The following is a 16,521-nucleotide window of genomic DNA, read 5'->3' on the forward strand; positions in this document are numbered from 1 at the left end:
CAGGAACAAGGGAACAGAGTTTCCACAGGAACTTAGGTACAATGGTTACCTTAAGGGAGCTCAGCATAAAGACTCTCACAAGGCTGTATGTGACACGAGGAACAGGCCCAGATTCCAATTCAGCCTCCTGATTTATACTTCCTGGTCCTTGATGATTGGTGGGCAGGATTAGGTGATGTCACTGTCATGTGACTACTCTAGCCAAGGCTGTGATGTAGAATGAGGCCTAGCAGGCCAAGAGAACACTGAAGCCTGGACTTCTGCAAAACACAGGATGCTTGCTTTTAGATTACTGAATTCAGCCTCACACAGGAGATCACCACAGGTGGAGCTGATTACCTATTACCTCTCAGGCAGAGAACTCAGGAAAACTGACAAGCTGTTTAACTCCGTGAGTGAAAAGACACAGGATCCAGGAGAGATGGCAGGGGTAAGTCACCAAATATAAAACCTACAGTCAGGATTGTGACACCCAGGTATCGATATATTACTGTAGTGCAAGTAATCATGCCTGAAGGATACATGATATGTAATGACCGTGTAATGGATCTGCTTAAGGAGAAAGTAGTCTGTTCAGGAAATGTTAAGGAGTATGGAATCTTTTAATGAAAAGTTGTTAAACATGTAGTTTCCCGATGTCAATAACCTAGAATAGTATTTACTGCTTATTATTCCCCCAAAGGAGCATTTATTTTACCTAAAAATATAATATGGGTATGATATACCAGAACTATGTCAGCTTAATACTTTACTGCAGTTATTAAAAATAGGTACTTGTTAGATGGAGCGCTGAACAGCGTAAACCACTGTCTTAACTTGAGGGCATCTATCTCGAAGCATATTTTCATTTCACTCAATAAATTATTCCATCCTGTTCACAAAACACAAATTACATGCGCTGTTAGCATTTTCTAAGGCAACTTCAAGATCACAAGTGTTTTTTAATGTGTTGCATGGTACTTTGGGGGCTTTAATAGCTATTTGACAAGAGATTAAAGGCAGAAATATGGCATTTTATTAAAGTAAACATATCAGTATGCCTAACATGATAAAATGAGCTAGTTTTCTTCACACACAAAAGTTTCTGTTGAGTGATACCTTAGAAATCCCTCCAGGGCACCCTATTATTCACTATGCTCAGCGGAGAGAGCAGCTGAAAATGGCCTCCAATTTTCAAAGAGTATTGCCTAGACATTCTTTACTGTCAAAATGAAGAAGAGCATAAAAGTTGAGTCAATAAAGTAATATGAAATGCTTAATATAAAAATTCAAAAATGAATGATTAACCATAAAGACCTTACAGGAGCTACTGCAGCAGGAAAAAAATTAACATACCCCCTGAAACCTATTAACATTACTGGTATACAATATCATTTCAGGAAATATATTACCTTGCTTCATGCATTTTATGTGGATTTTTCCTAAAACAATACATCATTATATATATTTACTTTTACTAATATGAAACTTGCTATGCTGTTGCTGTTTCCGTTTCTCAGTAGGCTCACTGTGGTGTATGGGAAGACTGGATAGCAGCTGCAGGGGTTAAATATTGGTAGCTACGCATATTACAGTAATGTCCTCTAGCGAAAACCTGTCAACTTCAGCGCAGTTCATTATTACTTTTAATGCAGTTATCGTGGCATTTGTTAACTTTTAAAATTGATATTGCATCAAAAGGAGAGTTCCATTGTTCTGCTAGGTGGTATAAAATGATATACCACCATTTACAGTACATAGCAATGTAATTCAAATAATTAATACTCTAGTATCAGATTTATCTAAGTATAAAATAGCAATGATTTTAAGACCTGTCAGAGGTGCTCAACATGTGGCCCACTAGCTTTTGTGGGACTACAAATCCCAGCATGTGTGTAAAAATACTTACCCCCCTAAATGTTGGCATCTTCAGTGTCCGGATGTCGCAGTCGGTCATGTGACCGCAGGCATCTCAACAACTGACAAATCGTATGTGTTCCTTAAAGTCTTTCCCATGCGCTGTAATTGTGTGCATTCAGGACCATTCATTGGCTGGTGCACTACCAGTGGGACACAATGGTAACCATGAGCTTTGTATGGAGGATATATGGCATAAACTAGTAATATGTTCTGTGCAGCTTGTACTGACAGCAATGACAAATTCTGGTGCTTGGGTTGAGGAGTAAATGTCTCCTTTCATCCCCCATGATTTTTGACTTTTATACTTCCAAAATATTATTGAAATAAAGTATTTCTGAATCACATTTAATAGGATTTACTGTAATTCAAAAAGGTACAGTACTATAGCTTCTATATTTACCCCTTTTGCTGCCAGTAGATTGAGGAAATTATGTACCTCATGTTGCTAGATTTTTATATATACTTGTATATTGGTTTATACTGTTTTTGATGTATGTAAATAATAAGATTTTAAACCTACCGGTAAATCTATTTCTCCTAGTCCGTAGAGGATGCTGGGGACTCCGTAAGGACCATGGGGTATAGACGGGCTCCGCAGGAGATAGGGCACCTAAAAATAACTTTTACTATGGGTGTGCACTGGCTCCTCCCTCTATGCCCCTCCTCCAGACCTCAGTTAGAGAACTGTGCCCAGAGGAGATGGACAATACAAGGCAGGATTTAGAAATCCAAGGGCAAGATTCATACCAGCCCACACCAATCATACCATGTAACCTGGATCATACATAACCAGTTAACCGTATGAACAATAACAGTAATGGTCCAAGACCGATTCCAACTGTAACAGAACCCTTATGTAAGCAACAACTATATACAAGTCTTGCAGAGTTTCCGCACTGGGACGGGCGCCCAGCATCCTCTACGGACTAGGAGAAATAGATTTACCGGTAGGTTTAAAATCTTATTTTCTCTTACGTCCTAGAGGATGCTGGGGACTCCGTAAGGACCATGGGGTTTATACCAAAGCATCCAATCGGGCGGAAGAGTGCGTATGACTGCAGCACCGACTGAGCAAACGCTAGGTCCTCATCAGCCAGAGTATCAAACTTGTAGAATTTAGCAAAAGTGTTTGACCCCGACCAAGTCGCCGCTCGGCAAAGCTGTAATGCCGAAACGCCTCGGGCAGCCGCCCAAGAAGAACCCACCTTCCTAGTGGAATGGGCCTTAACCGAATTTGGTATCGGCAATCCAGCCGTAGAATGAGCCTGCTGAATCGTATTACAGATCCAGCGAGCAATAGTCTGCTTCGAAGCAGGTGCGCCAATCTTATTAGCAGCATACAGGACAAACAGAGCCTCTGTTTTCCTAATTCTAGCCGTCCTGGCTACATAAATCTTTAAGGCCCTGACTATGTCCAGGGATCTGGAATCCTCCAGGTCACTTGTAGCCACAGGCACCACAATAGGTTGATTCATATGGAATGAAGAAACCACTTTAGGCAAAAATTGCGGACGTGTCCTCAATTCAGCTTGATCCACATGAAAAATCAAGTAGGGGCTCTTGTGTAACAAAGCCGCCTATTCTGACACTCGCCTTGCTGATGCCAAGGCCAACAACATGACCACCTTCCAGGTAAGAAATTTCAACTCAACCTTGTTAAGCGGTTCAAACCAGTGTGATTATAGGAACTGCAACACCACTTTCAGGTCCCATGGTGCCACTGGAGGCACAAAAGGGGGCTGGATGTGCAGCACTCCGTTTACAAACGTCTGGACTTCTGGAAGAGAAGCCAATTCCTTCTGAAAGAAAATCGAGAGGGCCGAAATCTGTACCTTAACAGAGCCTAATTTCAGGCCCATATCCACTCCTGTCTGTAGGAAGTGGAGAAAACGACCCAGATGAAAATCTTCCGTAGGTGCATTCTTGGTCTCACACCAAGACACATACTTTCGCCAGATACGGTGATAGTGCTTTACCATCACCTCCTTCCTAGCCTTTATTAAAGTAGGGATGACCTCTTCCGGAATCCCCTTATTCGCTAGGATTCGGCGTTCAACCGCCATGCCGTCAAACGTAACCGCGGTAAGTCTTGAAATACACAGGGCCCCTGTTGCAACAGGTCTTCCCTCAGAGGAAGAGGCCAGGGATCTCCTGTGAGCATCTCTTGCAGATCCGAGTACCAGGCCCTTCGAGGCCAGTCTGGAACAACGAGTATCGTCTGTACTCTTCTTCATCTTATGATCCTCAACACTTTTTTGATGAGAGGAAGAGGAGGAAACACGTAGACCGATTTGAACACCCACGGTGTTACCAGAGCGTCTACTGCTACTGCCTGAGGGTCCCGAGACCTGGCACAATACCTCCGAAGCTTCTTGTTGAGGCGTGACGCCATCATGTCTATTTGAGTAGTTTCCCAAAGATGCGTTACGTCTGCAAAGACTTCTTGATGAAGTCCCCACTCTCCTGGATGGAGATCGTGTCTGCTGAGGAAGTATGCTTCCCAGTTGTCCACTCCCGGAATGAAGACAGCCGACAGAGCGCTTACGTGATTTTCCGCCCAGCGTAGAATCCTGGTGGCTTCCGCCATCGCGACTCTGCTTCTTGTCCCGCCTTGGCGGTTCACATGAGCCACTGCTGTGACATTGTCTGATTGAATCAGAACCGGTAGGTTTCGAAGAAGACTCTCCGCTTGTCGAAGGCTGTTGTAAATGGCCCTGAGTTCCACATTGATGTGTAGACAGGACTCCTGGTCTTACCACAGTCCCTGAAAACTTCTTCCTTGTGTGACTGCTCCCCATCCTCGGAGGCTCGCGTCCGTGGTAACCAGGATCCAATCCTGAATTCCGAACCTGCGACCCTCCAGCAGGTGGGTACTTTGCAACCACCACAGGAGAGACACCCTGGCCCCTGGGGACAGAGTTATTTTCCGATGTAAGTGCAGATGGGACCCGGACCACTTGTCCAGAAGGTCCCATTGAAAAGTCCTTGCATGGAACCTTCCGAAGGGAATGGCCTCGTAGGCCGCCACCATTTTTCCTAGAACTTGAGTGCATTGGTGAACTGACACCCTTTTCGTTTTTAGCAGGTCTCTGACCATGTTCTGGATGTCCTGGGCTTTCTCCAGTGGGAGAAAGACCTTAATTTGTTCCGTATCCAGTATCATACCTAGGAACGTTAGTCGAGTTGTCGGAATCAACTGTGACTTCGGTAGATTTAGAATCCAACCGTGTTGCTGGAGCACTCCCAGAGAGAGAGCCACACTGCTCAGCAATTTCTCTCTGGATCTCGCTTTTATTAGGAGATCGTCCAAGTATGGGATAATTGTGACTCCATGCTTGCGCAGGACCACCATCATTTCCGCCATTATCTTGGTGAAAATCCTCGGGCCGTGGAAAGCCCAAACGGCAACGTCTGAAATTGGTAATGACAATCCTGTACAGCGAATCTCAGGTATTCCTGATGGGGGGCATATATGGGGACATGAAGGTACGCATCCTTTATGTCCAGAGACACCATAAACTCCCCCTCCTCCATATTGGCTATTATCGCTCTGAGTGATTCCATTTTGAATTTGAATCTTTTTATATACAGGTTTAGGGATTTCAGATTCAAAATAGGTCTGACCGAACCGTCCGGTTTCGGGACCACAAATAGGGTTGAGTAGTAACCTCTGGTTCAGGGGAACCCTGATTATTACTTGCTGTAGACACAGCGTTTGAATTGCAGTTAAGACTACATCCCGTTCCGATGTGGAAGCTGGTAGGGCCGATTTGAAAAATCGGCGCGGGGGCACCTCCTCGAATTCCAGTTGGTTACCCTGGGAAACTATTTCCAACACCCAAGGATTCAGGCCTGAGCTGACCCAGGCCTGGCTGAAAAGTCGAAGACGTGCCCTCAGGGGAGCCCCAGCGTCTTGCTGTGGGCTTTGGAGTAGCCGGGGAGGACTTTTGTTCCTGGGCACCTGCCGAAGCAGGTGCTCTTTTGCATCTGCCCTTACACCTGGCGAGGAAGGAGGATCCCCGACCTCTTCTGGGCTTGTGCGACCGAAAGGACTGCATCTGATAGGGTGGTACTTTCTTTTGCTGTTGGGGAATAAATGGTAAAAAGTTTGATTTACCTGCTGTAGCTTTGGAAACCAGGTCCGTCAGCCCATCCCCAAACAATACATCTCCCTTATAGGGTAGAACTTCCATATGTTTTTTGGAATCTGCATCACCCGTCCATTGGCGAGTCCATAAGGATCTTCTCGCAGAGATAGACATGGCATTGGCCCTAGAAGCCAGCAAACCAATGTCCCTTTGAGCATCCCTCATAAATAAGACTGCGTCTTTAATATGGGCTAGAGTTAAGAATATAGTATCCTTATCCATCTTATCAAAATCAGCTGTCAGCTCATCTGTCCAAGCTGAAATCGCGCTACACACCCATGCCGACGCAATTGTCGGTCTAAGGACTGCTCCAGTATTAGAATAAATACACATTAAGGTAGTCTCTTGCCTGCGATCTGCAGGGTCCCTAAGGGCAGCTGTGTCAGGAGACGGTAGCGCCACTTTCTTGGACAAGCGCGTCAGGGCCTTGTCCACAGTGGGAGGTGACTCCCAACGCTCCCTGTCCTGTTTAGGGAAGGGGTATGCCATATAAATTATTTTGGGTATCTGCGGTCTCTTTTCCGGAGTCTCCCAAGCTTTTTCAAATAAATCATTTAGTTCATGAGATGTGGGAAAATGTATAATCTGTTTCTTTCCCTTAAACATGTGCACCCTTGTGTCGGGGACCGAGGGTTCATCCGCAATATGCAACACATCCCTTATTGCCACAATCATACACTGAATGCTTTTTGTCACCCTAGGGTGCAATTTCACTTCGTCATAGTCGACACTGGAATCAGAGTCCGTGTCGGTAGTAGTGTCTTGTGTTAAGGGACGCTTTTGAGACCCCGACGGGCCCTGTGAGTCGGTCCAATCCGAGGATTGACCCCCTGATGTCCCCCCTAATTCAGCCTTATCAAGCCTCTTATGTAAGGATGCCACACTTGCATTCAACATATGCCACATGTCCATCCATTCCTGAGTCGGCACAACCGACGGGGACACACCACTCATTTGCTCCACCTCCTCCTTGGAAAAGCCTTCCGCTTCAGACATGTCGACACCACGTACTGACACCCCACACACACAGGGATTAACCTATAAGGGGACAAAACCCCAACCAGGCCCTTAGGAGAGACAGAAAGAGAGTATGCCAGCACACACCCAGCGCTTGATAACACTGGAAAAATATGACCAGATAGCGCTTTTATATATATAAAATGACCAGATTCCCACTCACTGCGCTCAAAATGCCCCCCTCCTCTTTTTTCCAGCCTGAATGTTCAGCAGGGGAGAGACCAGGGAGCCAGCGTTTTCCTCATGCAGCTTCTGTGGAGAAAATGGCGCTGGTTAGTGCTGGGGATCAAGCTCCGCCCACCCGACGGCGGGGCTTCGGTCCCTGTGATTTTTTTTATAGAAAATGGCGGGGGGATCGTAGAATTACTGCCCAGCAGCCTAATCTACCTTGTCAGTGCCCAAATGTGAGGTTTATTGCTGCCCAGGGCGCCCGCCCCTGCGCCCTGCACCCTTCAGTGCTGCTCTGTGTGTTTGAATGGGAGCAATGGCGCGCAGCTTACCGCTGCGCACCTTACCTCATGAAGATCTGATGTCTTCTGCCGCCTATGATGTCTTCTGCCTTCTCATACTCACCCGGCTTCTATCTTCGGCATCTGTGAGGAGGACGGCGGCGCGGCTCCGGGACGAACCCCAGGTGAGACCTGTTTTCCGACTCCCTCTGGAGCTAATGGTGTCCAGTAGCCTTAGAAACAGAGCCCAACTGTTAAGCCAGCCCTGCTTCTCTCCCCTCAGTCCCACGATGCAGGGAGCCTGTTGCCAACAGGACTCCCTGAAAATAAAAAACCTAACAAAATTCTTTTTCAACAGAAAACTCTGGAGAGCTCTCTGCAGTGCACCCATTCTCCTCTGGGCACAAGATCTAACTGAGGTCTGGAGGAGGGGCATAGAGGGAGGAGCCAGTGCACACCCATAGTAAAAGTTGTTTTTAGGTGCCCTATCTCCTGCGGAGCCCGTCTATACCCCATGGTCCTTACGGAGTCCCCAGCATCCTCTAGGACGTAAGAGAAATATAGATGTGTCCTTATACAACTATATGCCATATGGCGCAAGACGCCCGAGTGGAGTAGTGTACGGTGCTTTTCTTTAAGTTTTTGATTTTATATGTATCACAGACACAGCAAAAAGTCACTGACAGTGTACTAGACATGCTAGGCTGCAACATTAACCAGACATGAATTAGTTTTACACATGTACTACAAAGTCACAGATAAGGCACAATGGAACTTTGTTTGAGCAAAAGCAGAGGCTGCTCGCATTAGAGACCTTTTACACAGATTCAGACTCAGTCGCACACTGATGTACAAATGTGGCTCATCAGATTAGCTTTGTCACCCCCAGCTGTTTTATTTATGCAAATAAGATGGAGGCTACTGTATTTGTCACAACTTGAGCAACCAGGCCCGCCATCAAGGGGGGATGGTTGGGACTTCAGTTCCGGGTCCTGACCGAGATGGGGCCCAGGTGGCAGCAGTGTGGATCGGGGCTGGGCCAGCTGCGCACCGGCAGGCATGCCATGGAGGGATAGAGCTGCTCTATAACTATAGAGTCGGACCTGAGCCAATCGGATCTTGCGGACCAGCAGCCAATCATTGTGCCAGTGTGTGTATGGGGCAGTGTATAGCGGCTATGGGTTGATGGTTAGGCCTTGCACACACACTTATACACATTATATATTTTTTTTTTACATTTAAGGACAAGCACCACAGTGCTTTGCAGCATCAGTAAGTTATGAGAACAGGATATAAATGAAATAGGGATATATAATTTTGACAAAATAAATGGTAGTATGGTACCAGATCATAAGAGCATTTATATAAATTGGAAATGGGCTTAAGTGAAGCAAGAGGACAAATGTGGAGTTGAGAATGGGACAGTTGTAATAGAGGATTAGTGTGGGTAGTATAGGTGGCAGTAGTTTTTTTTTTTTAAGCAAGTTTTCTTTATTGAAGCATGTGTGGATTATATATAAAAAATTTTTTAACATATTTGACAGTGGAATTGTTTGACATAATATATACCAGAGACAAATGTAACATATATGACAAGGGCCCTCATTCCGAGTTGTTCGCTCGCAAGCTGCTTTTAGCAGCTTTGCACACGCTAAGCCGCCGCCTACTGGGAGTGAATCTTAGCTTATCAAAATTGCGAATGAAAGATTCGCAATATTGCGAAAAGACTTCTCTGTGCAGTTTCTGAGTAGCTCGAGACTTACTCTGCCAGTGCGATCAGTTCAGTGCTTGTCGTTCCTGGTTTGACGTCACAAACACACCCAGCCCAGACACTCCTCCGTTTCTCCAGCCACTCCCGCGTTTTTCCCAGAAACGGTAGCGTTTTTTCACACACACCGATAAAACGGCCAGTTTCCGCCCAGAAACACCCACTTCCTGTCAATCACATTACGATCACCAGAACGAAGAAAAAACCTCATAATGCCGTGAGTAAAATTCCTAACTGCATAGCAAATTTACTTGGCGCAGTCGCACTGCGGACATTGCGCATGCGCATTAGCGACTGATCGCTCCGTTGCGAGAAAAAAATAACGAGCGAACAACTCGGAATGACCCCCAATAGTATTACGTTGTATACTAACAGCAATGATAATATTATGTGACGTATTTCATATCAAAAACAAGTTTGACATACCTAACAATATTATTATGTGGTATATTAACAGTATTAACAGTTTTGATCACATATGTATATAGTGAGGACCATATAAGATATGAACCATGTCAATATTATAATATTATGTATTTCATGAGTAGACCTGGGCCTGTGGGTCATGGTCATCCTGAGGAGGGATTGAAATCAATAACTATTGGAGGGTCTTTGGTGTATACTCGTGTTTTGTACCACATTGTACTTAGAAACATTTCCATAATTGGTCCCTAAGTTGTGGGGATAGAGTGGCAATGTAGCTTTCCCAAGTATTAAAAAAGTACTTTGTGAATTTTTCTTTTTTAGAGAAGCTTCTAGCCAATTCATCCTAAAAATATGAAATAGCTTTTCCAAAAAATTGTGGTTTTTGTGGATATGGCTGGTTGTATCCACATTTGTAGAATGCATTTTTGGCCACCGCTGATATAACCAGTAATAATTTGTGTACCCCCTTTGCAATACATGTGTTCCTAGGTAAGATGCTGAATATAGCCCATTAAGGTGTCAATGGTAGGTAAGATACCAAGTGGCAAATAGCATACCTCCATATTTGAGTCCAAAACCGGCATATCACCAGGCATGCCCAAAGATAATGTAATAGGTCTACCCTCAAGGAACATCTGGGACAGGAGTGATCCTCTGCTATTCTCATTAAGTATCTACGGTGAGGGGAAAGATATGTTTTGTGAAATATGTTAAGAAAAGTTCAACATATGATGCTGCAGGTATCATTTTAATTGAGTTGTCTTGTGGTGTAACAGTGTCTTTATTGTTAAGGATGAGAATTGGTCCCTCAACTGAGCAAGCCCAGATGTTATTATTATTATTATTATTATTATTTAGTGGGGTAGTGCCAGTGCAGCATTGTTATTCCAGGCACCTTCCTGGTCCAGCAGTAGCCTGGGTTCCAGCCTGGTTACCTCATGGATACTGGTTCCAGGCCAGATACCTAATGCATTACTGGTCCTAGCCTGGTTACCAGATGCATTACTGATCCAAGCCTGGTTACCTCGCGCAGCCCGGTCACCTGACACATTACCAGTCCCAGTCTTGCTACCTCAAACATATCTGTTCCAGCCCAGCTACCTCATGCATTACCAGTCCCAGCATGGTTACCAAATGCATTACCATTACTAGTCTCATTACCTCATGTATAATCGGTTCCAGTCCAACTGCAGCATCCCGATGGTGGGAATCTTGACCTTTGCTCAATACCCTCCTAACGCTAACCCTCCCTACCTGCAGCCTGAACCTAACCATCCCCCGGGGCAGCCTAACTCTAACTTGCCCTTCCCGGCAGCCTAACCCTCCCCCACAGCATAAATCTATCCCCCCTCCCCACGCGGTTTACCACTCCGGTGGCCAGGCATACGCTTGTTCCGGATCCCGACTGTCTGGATCATAGCGATAAGTTTGTGAACCTTGTCAGGATGCTGGTTCCAGCATTCCGAGCAGTGTTGGGTTTCCAGTATGGGCATTTCACCTGTCAGGATCCCGACAGCCGGGATCATGACCGAATCCCACTAAATCCTGACCAAATCCCACCTAACATGGCTGCCTCGTCTGGTAATCTATTGTGTAGAATATACAATACATACAGCAGTTCTGATTAATTTGCAAGGGTCTCGCCTATTTTTATCTCTCCCACTACGTGTCATCCATTCCAGGCATTGCCTATTCTTTCCAGTGTAATCCTATGTAGTTTGCCTAAAATGGCTGCCTCTTCAGGACCCTTCATGGCTAGGATGAATGAACCTAGAAATATATAACCCCAAATGACTGCAACACCATTTTCATTGAGGTTTCTTTAATGGGTGCAGTGTGTGCGGTGCACTCGGGCCCCTGGGTCCAGGGCCCCGCACAAAGCAACCATGTTTTGTTACTAACCTTTCTGGAGTGCCACAATGGGTGCTTCAGCCACGTAAAAAAATCACTTCCAAAATGGCCCCCACGCATGCACAGTAGTGATTAGTCTCAGAAACATGGCAGGTGCCATGTTTCTGGAGACCTGCACATGCGCTCTAGACTCTCCAAAATGCAGAGCCTACTGCACCATGGACAGGAGGAGGACCACCTGGAGTCTGCACATGGGCCCGCTCCTCTGTTAAAACGCCCCTGACCATTATATATTCATGGTTTCTGTATTTGTTGCAAATGTGAAACCTTTTTATGTTCATGGTATATGAATTTTATAAAAATCTACTCCTCTGTATTATGCTCATTCTATCTGTAAAGTACCCTGAGTCCTATTGGAGAACAGTGCTATATAAATAAATGAATTATTACTATTATTATTATTATTATTATTAGGCTATTGCAAAAACAGATAATGCAAGAATACAACAACATTCATAAAAAGAAGGCAATTTTGATCTGCGTAGTGGGATACATCGTTTTCAGAGAAACAATAAATCTCTGCACATTTTATCACTCAGCGTTCATTAAGAATGGCCAGAATAATTGTTAAATATAGAGATTTTTTAAAGTTCTTTGCACACTATATAATTCACCTTTAGTCTAAATACTATCAGTTTAAGTTGCTACTAGTGATTTCAGCTATTCCAATCTTACTGAAGACTAACCAAGAAGATAAAATTTTGCACATACAAAACAAACTAGGAATATCCACTATTAATGTTATAAACCAATACATGCATCATCAAAATACAACTAAATATACTGTAAGCTTCTATAACTAAAGGTGCCATGCAATACCTAACTCATATGTTAAAGAGAATTATACTGTACATCAATTTATAAAATGTAATATAAATCTTCAAAGAGACATTGAATCCTTATCGTAAAAAATAACTTGAAATACCTATAAGCTATAATATAGTAGAATTGATTGAATTCACTGCTAAGATGCTCATGAGATATAAAATTATAAAATTCTATAAAAGTCTGATATCTACAGTATAATAAATCTCACACGAGGAAACTAACTGGATGCAGGCACTGTCTCCAAAGGTTTAATGTAAGTTTTGACCTGGCTTCTTTTCTACACTGACATATTACGTTGGTGATCTGTGCTGTACTTTTTAAGTTTATCTTTTTTTTTTTTACTCTTCATTCTTGCTATTTCTAGAGTGCATATTAGTGATTCACACATCCTAGAATTTACATTGTATTCTTAAGTATTTATGATCACTTTTAAGGTTTTTAACAATCAATTGAAAATATGCATATGCTATTTTATATTCTATTATACGGTTATGCATAACATATACTATGATCCAATCATTTGTGTAGTTGTTTTTAAAACTGTTAACATAAATATATAAACAATGTTTTTGATTAACTATGTTAAATAGTTATGTTATGTACCATATACATTTATAACAGTGTAATTCCTAGTTGTAAGAGAAGATGTCTTCTGGTGCAAAGTCCTCATACAGACGGACAGTATTGATTCCCATCAGATTCACATTCTTATGGTTTTTCATTTATAAAATCTTCCTATGTACTACCATATATAAAATAAATCAATATATTATGATTCATGTGTGCTAGCTATATGGTTCTAGAAGCAAATTGTTCGGTTTGTCTTCCTCTCTTTTTTAGATCCCTATGTCTGATGCCAGTGACTCTTTATTTAAGAGATGGAGAACATACACTGTTTTCATGCTCTTGGGATGGTGTGTTAGCAGTTAAGATATTGGCCACTGTATATACTGTAAAGGTCAAAGTCCCGTAAAGGTCAAAGTCCCACCTTAAAAAAGTTATACATTAAAAGTTGTTTACTTTCTAATCCTATTTTACTAAATTGATTATATGAGTTTAAAATATTGAGTATTTAATTCTATATAATTTTAATAATCTCTTATACAGTAGTTTCTTCATACTGATTAGTCTTTTCCTTTACTCATCACTAGAAATGATTTATCACACATAGGTTCTCTGACCACAACATACAATTTAGTGAATTGAAGTACATGTCATTCATGACTGTAAGTAGGCCAGTTAAATTCCACTCCATCATTTTTTGTGGATGTTGCACATATTTATAAATAGCAACTTTGTTTTTGTAGTCTCCAGCATGTTCAGTACACTTTTTTCAATATGCCTACACATGCATTTATAACATTTAACCATGAGTCACTTATTTGTTTTCAAAATAAACTTTTGGGATAAATACTGACGTTTTATTCTAAACCTACAGGAGGAAAGTGAGTGCCTAAATATACTTACAGTATTATTACTCATGTATATACATTATAACATTATATTATTACAATATTATTTTTATAGGGGTTCAGTATGATTGACCGCCAGACGGGATGCCGGCAGTCACGATACCAACGTTGGAATCCCGATGTGTGAAATCCTGACAGGGGCAAGGTAAGCATGTTCCCTCCTCTCCCCGACCCCCCTAACCCTCCCTTCCCGCAGCCTAACCCTAACCTCGTGCTTTGGTGCCTAACCTAAAAAACACGCACATTAGTCCTCACAGAAAACAATAAAACAAATTGGCCCACACGGGAAAAAATAAATAAATGTATACTATAGCCTTTGGTATTAATTTGTTTCAAATTTACACTGCTGTTTGAAAGGCCCAGTGACACCAAGATTTTTTATCATTATTGGTTGTAACATCTACAGTATATATTCATTTATTTATTTATTAACATTTATGAAGCGCTAGCATATTCCTTTGCACTTTCTTTCAAAGTTGGGCAGGGGCAGATTGGGAACTGAAAGTGGCCCTGGAAAAATTTGTAGAAGTGCGCAGCACCAGTGGTATACCGTGTAACCATGGCAGCACACCACCCCTCACTTCTCAACAAACAATATAGGCCCCACGTACACGTCGGCCCACCAGGGATCTGCCCTGTGGTCGATCCAACCCTGCCCCAGGTTGGCACCTAAACCTAACCTCCCCCCAGCACTAACCCTGACTCACCCACTATACTTACTGTCAGGATACTGGCTGTCGGGATTCTGGCGTCGGTCTCCTGACCCTGTCAGGATTCCGCTGTCGGCATTTTGATGGGTGTCAGGTTTCCTACATCCCATTTACAGTATAGAACATTGTAGTATAGTATGAAAGTGAAGATTTTTTTTATTGATAATTTGGAACCCATAAAATTAAAACATGTATGAAAAAGTATCATGCTGTCGGTATACTGATGGTAGAGAATATACTTTAAGGGACAGAGCGGCAGTGGTGTAGCCAGGTTTTATGGTAAGGAGAGTGATAGGTATAAATAGGTGCCACTGGGGGCATGGCTACATCATGCTGTGGTTTGTGACTGGGTCATACTGAGTGTGTCCAGCTATTTATTTACTGCAAGTAGCGGAGGCACCTTTTTCGTCTCACATGCAGTCACCCTCACAGCAAGCTCTCACATGCAGACTCACATTTACAGCAGGCTGGGTAGTGGTCAACTAGCAGCAGCTCCCCCCTCCTATCTTCCATGCCGCCCTCCCCCCACACAAATACAAAAGTATTGCACAGCGGCGATGCTTTTGTACTTGTAGAGTAACTCCCAGCGCAGCTCCTGCGGCTGGCAGGGAGTTAGTCGTCGCTGGCCAGGTCGCAGCAGCTGCGTGTGACGTCACGCAGCCACTGCGGCCTGTCCCCCGCACGGTCCAGCCACGCCTGCATTGGCCGGACCGCGCCTACGAAATGGCACCCAAACGCCGCCGTGCCGCATCTTCCTGCCCAGCGAACACCTCTGCCTGGCATAGGCGATCGCTGTGCTATGACAGCCGTCAGCTGTCTGTAATGTGCCAGCGCACGCGTAGTTCCAACCTGATCGGCTGCTGTGCGAAAACGCACAGCACTGATCAGGGTGGAATGACCCCCTTTGTGCTGTGCTGCCCGGCACCTGTGCTTGGATTTATTTCCTTTCCTCTCCTTTTACCTACCTACACAGCAGCCTGCTATTGTAATGGTTGAAGGGGATTGGCTCTGCTGCTATCTCCCTGAAGGTACCATTGGCAACACGTTGTATGTTAGGAGGAATATCTGTTCAAAAAAACCCCACCCCAGGTCTTGGTTGCTATCAGTGATGAGCTTCGGCTTAGAACATGTGATCTCAGGCTAGACACACATTGTGGTATAGGTAGTACTTTATGTGGCCACCTATGCACAGCTTATGTAAAGGAATAATGGCCCTCATTCCGAGTTGTTCGCTCGTTCTTTTTCATCGCATCGCAGTGAAAATCCGCTTAGTACGCATGCGCAAAGTTCGCACTGCGACTGCGCCAAGTAACTTTACTATGAAGAAAGTATTTTTACTCACGGCTTTTTCTTCGCTCCGGCGATCGTAATGTGATTGACAGGAAATGGGTGTTACTGGGCGGAAACACGGCGTTTCAGGGGCGTGTGGCTGAAAACGCTACCGTTTCCGGAAAAAACGCAGGAGTGGCCGGAGAAACGGTGGGTGTGCCTGGGCGAACGCTGGGTGTGTTTGTGACGTCAACCAGGAACGACAAGCACTGAACTGATCGCACAGGCAGAGTAAAGGTGCATACACACGGAGCGATATAACTGAGCGATTTTGACTATATAGTCAAAATCGCTCAGAAAGTTAGTGCAGATCGCTCCGTGTGTACACAGCCAGCGATAGCGATGCGCGTCCCCGCTAGGTCGCTATCGCTGGGAAAAATAGTCAGTGCAGGCAAGTCAATTTTGGCTATGTCGCTGCAAAAGTTAGTCAAAATCGCTAACACTTTAAGAGGCCAGCGATTTTTCCCAGCGATAGCGATGTGCAGGCGGCGGTGGTGCGGGCGGCGGCGGGTTGTGGCGGCGGTGCGGGCGGCGGTGGCGGTGTGGGCGGCGGCGGGTTGCGGC

The 16,521-nt window shown here is 44.2% G+C and overlaps 1 long non-coding RNA gene across 1 annotated transcript in view; it reads left to right on the forward strand.

Annotated features, from left to right (window-relative positions):
- Nucleotides 1-244: 244 nt before the first annotated feature.
- The window catches only part of LOC134929182 (uncharacterized), a 59,489-nt gene continuing 43,212 nt past the window's right edge, over nucleotides 245-16,521 (forward strand). Inside the window, exons 1-2 of the long non-coding RNA XR_010178354.1 lie at nucleotides 245-430; nucleotides 13,974-14,063. This is a non-coding gene — a long non-coding RNA (uncharacterized LOC134929182). The remainder of the gene's footprint in view (nucleotides 431-13,973; nucleotides 14,064-16,521) is intronic.

The sequence above is a fragment of the Pseudophryne corroboree genome, chromosome 5 (assembly GCF_028390025.1).
Source record: "Pseudophryne corroboree isolate aPseCor3 chromosome 5, aPseCor3.hap2, whole genome shotgun sequence".
NCBI classification, from domain to species: Eukaryota; Metazoa; Chordata; class Amphibia; order Anura; family Myobatrachidae; genus Pseudophryne; species Pseudophryne corroboree.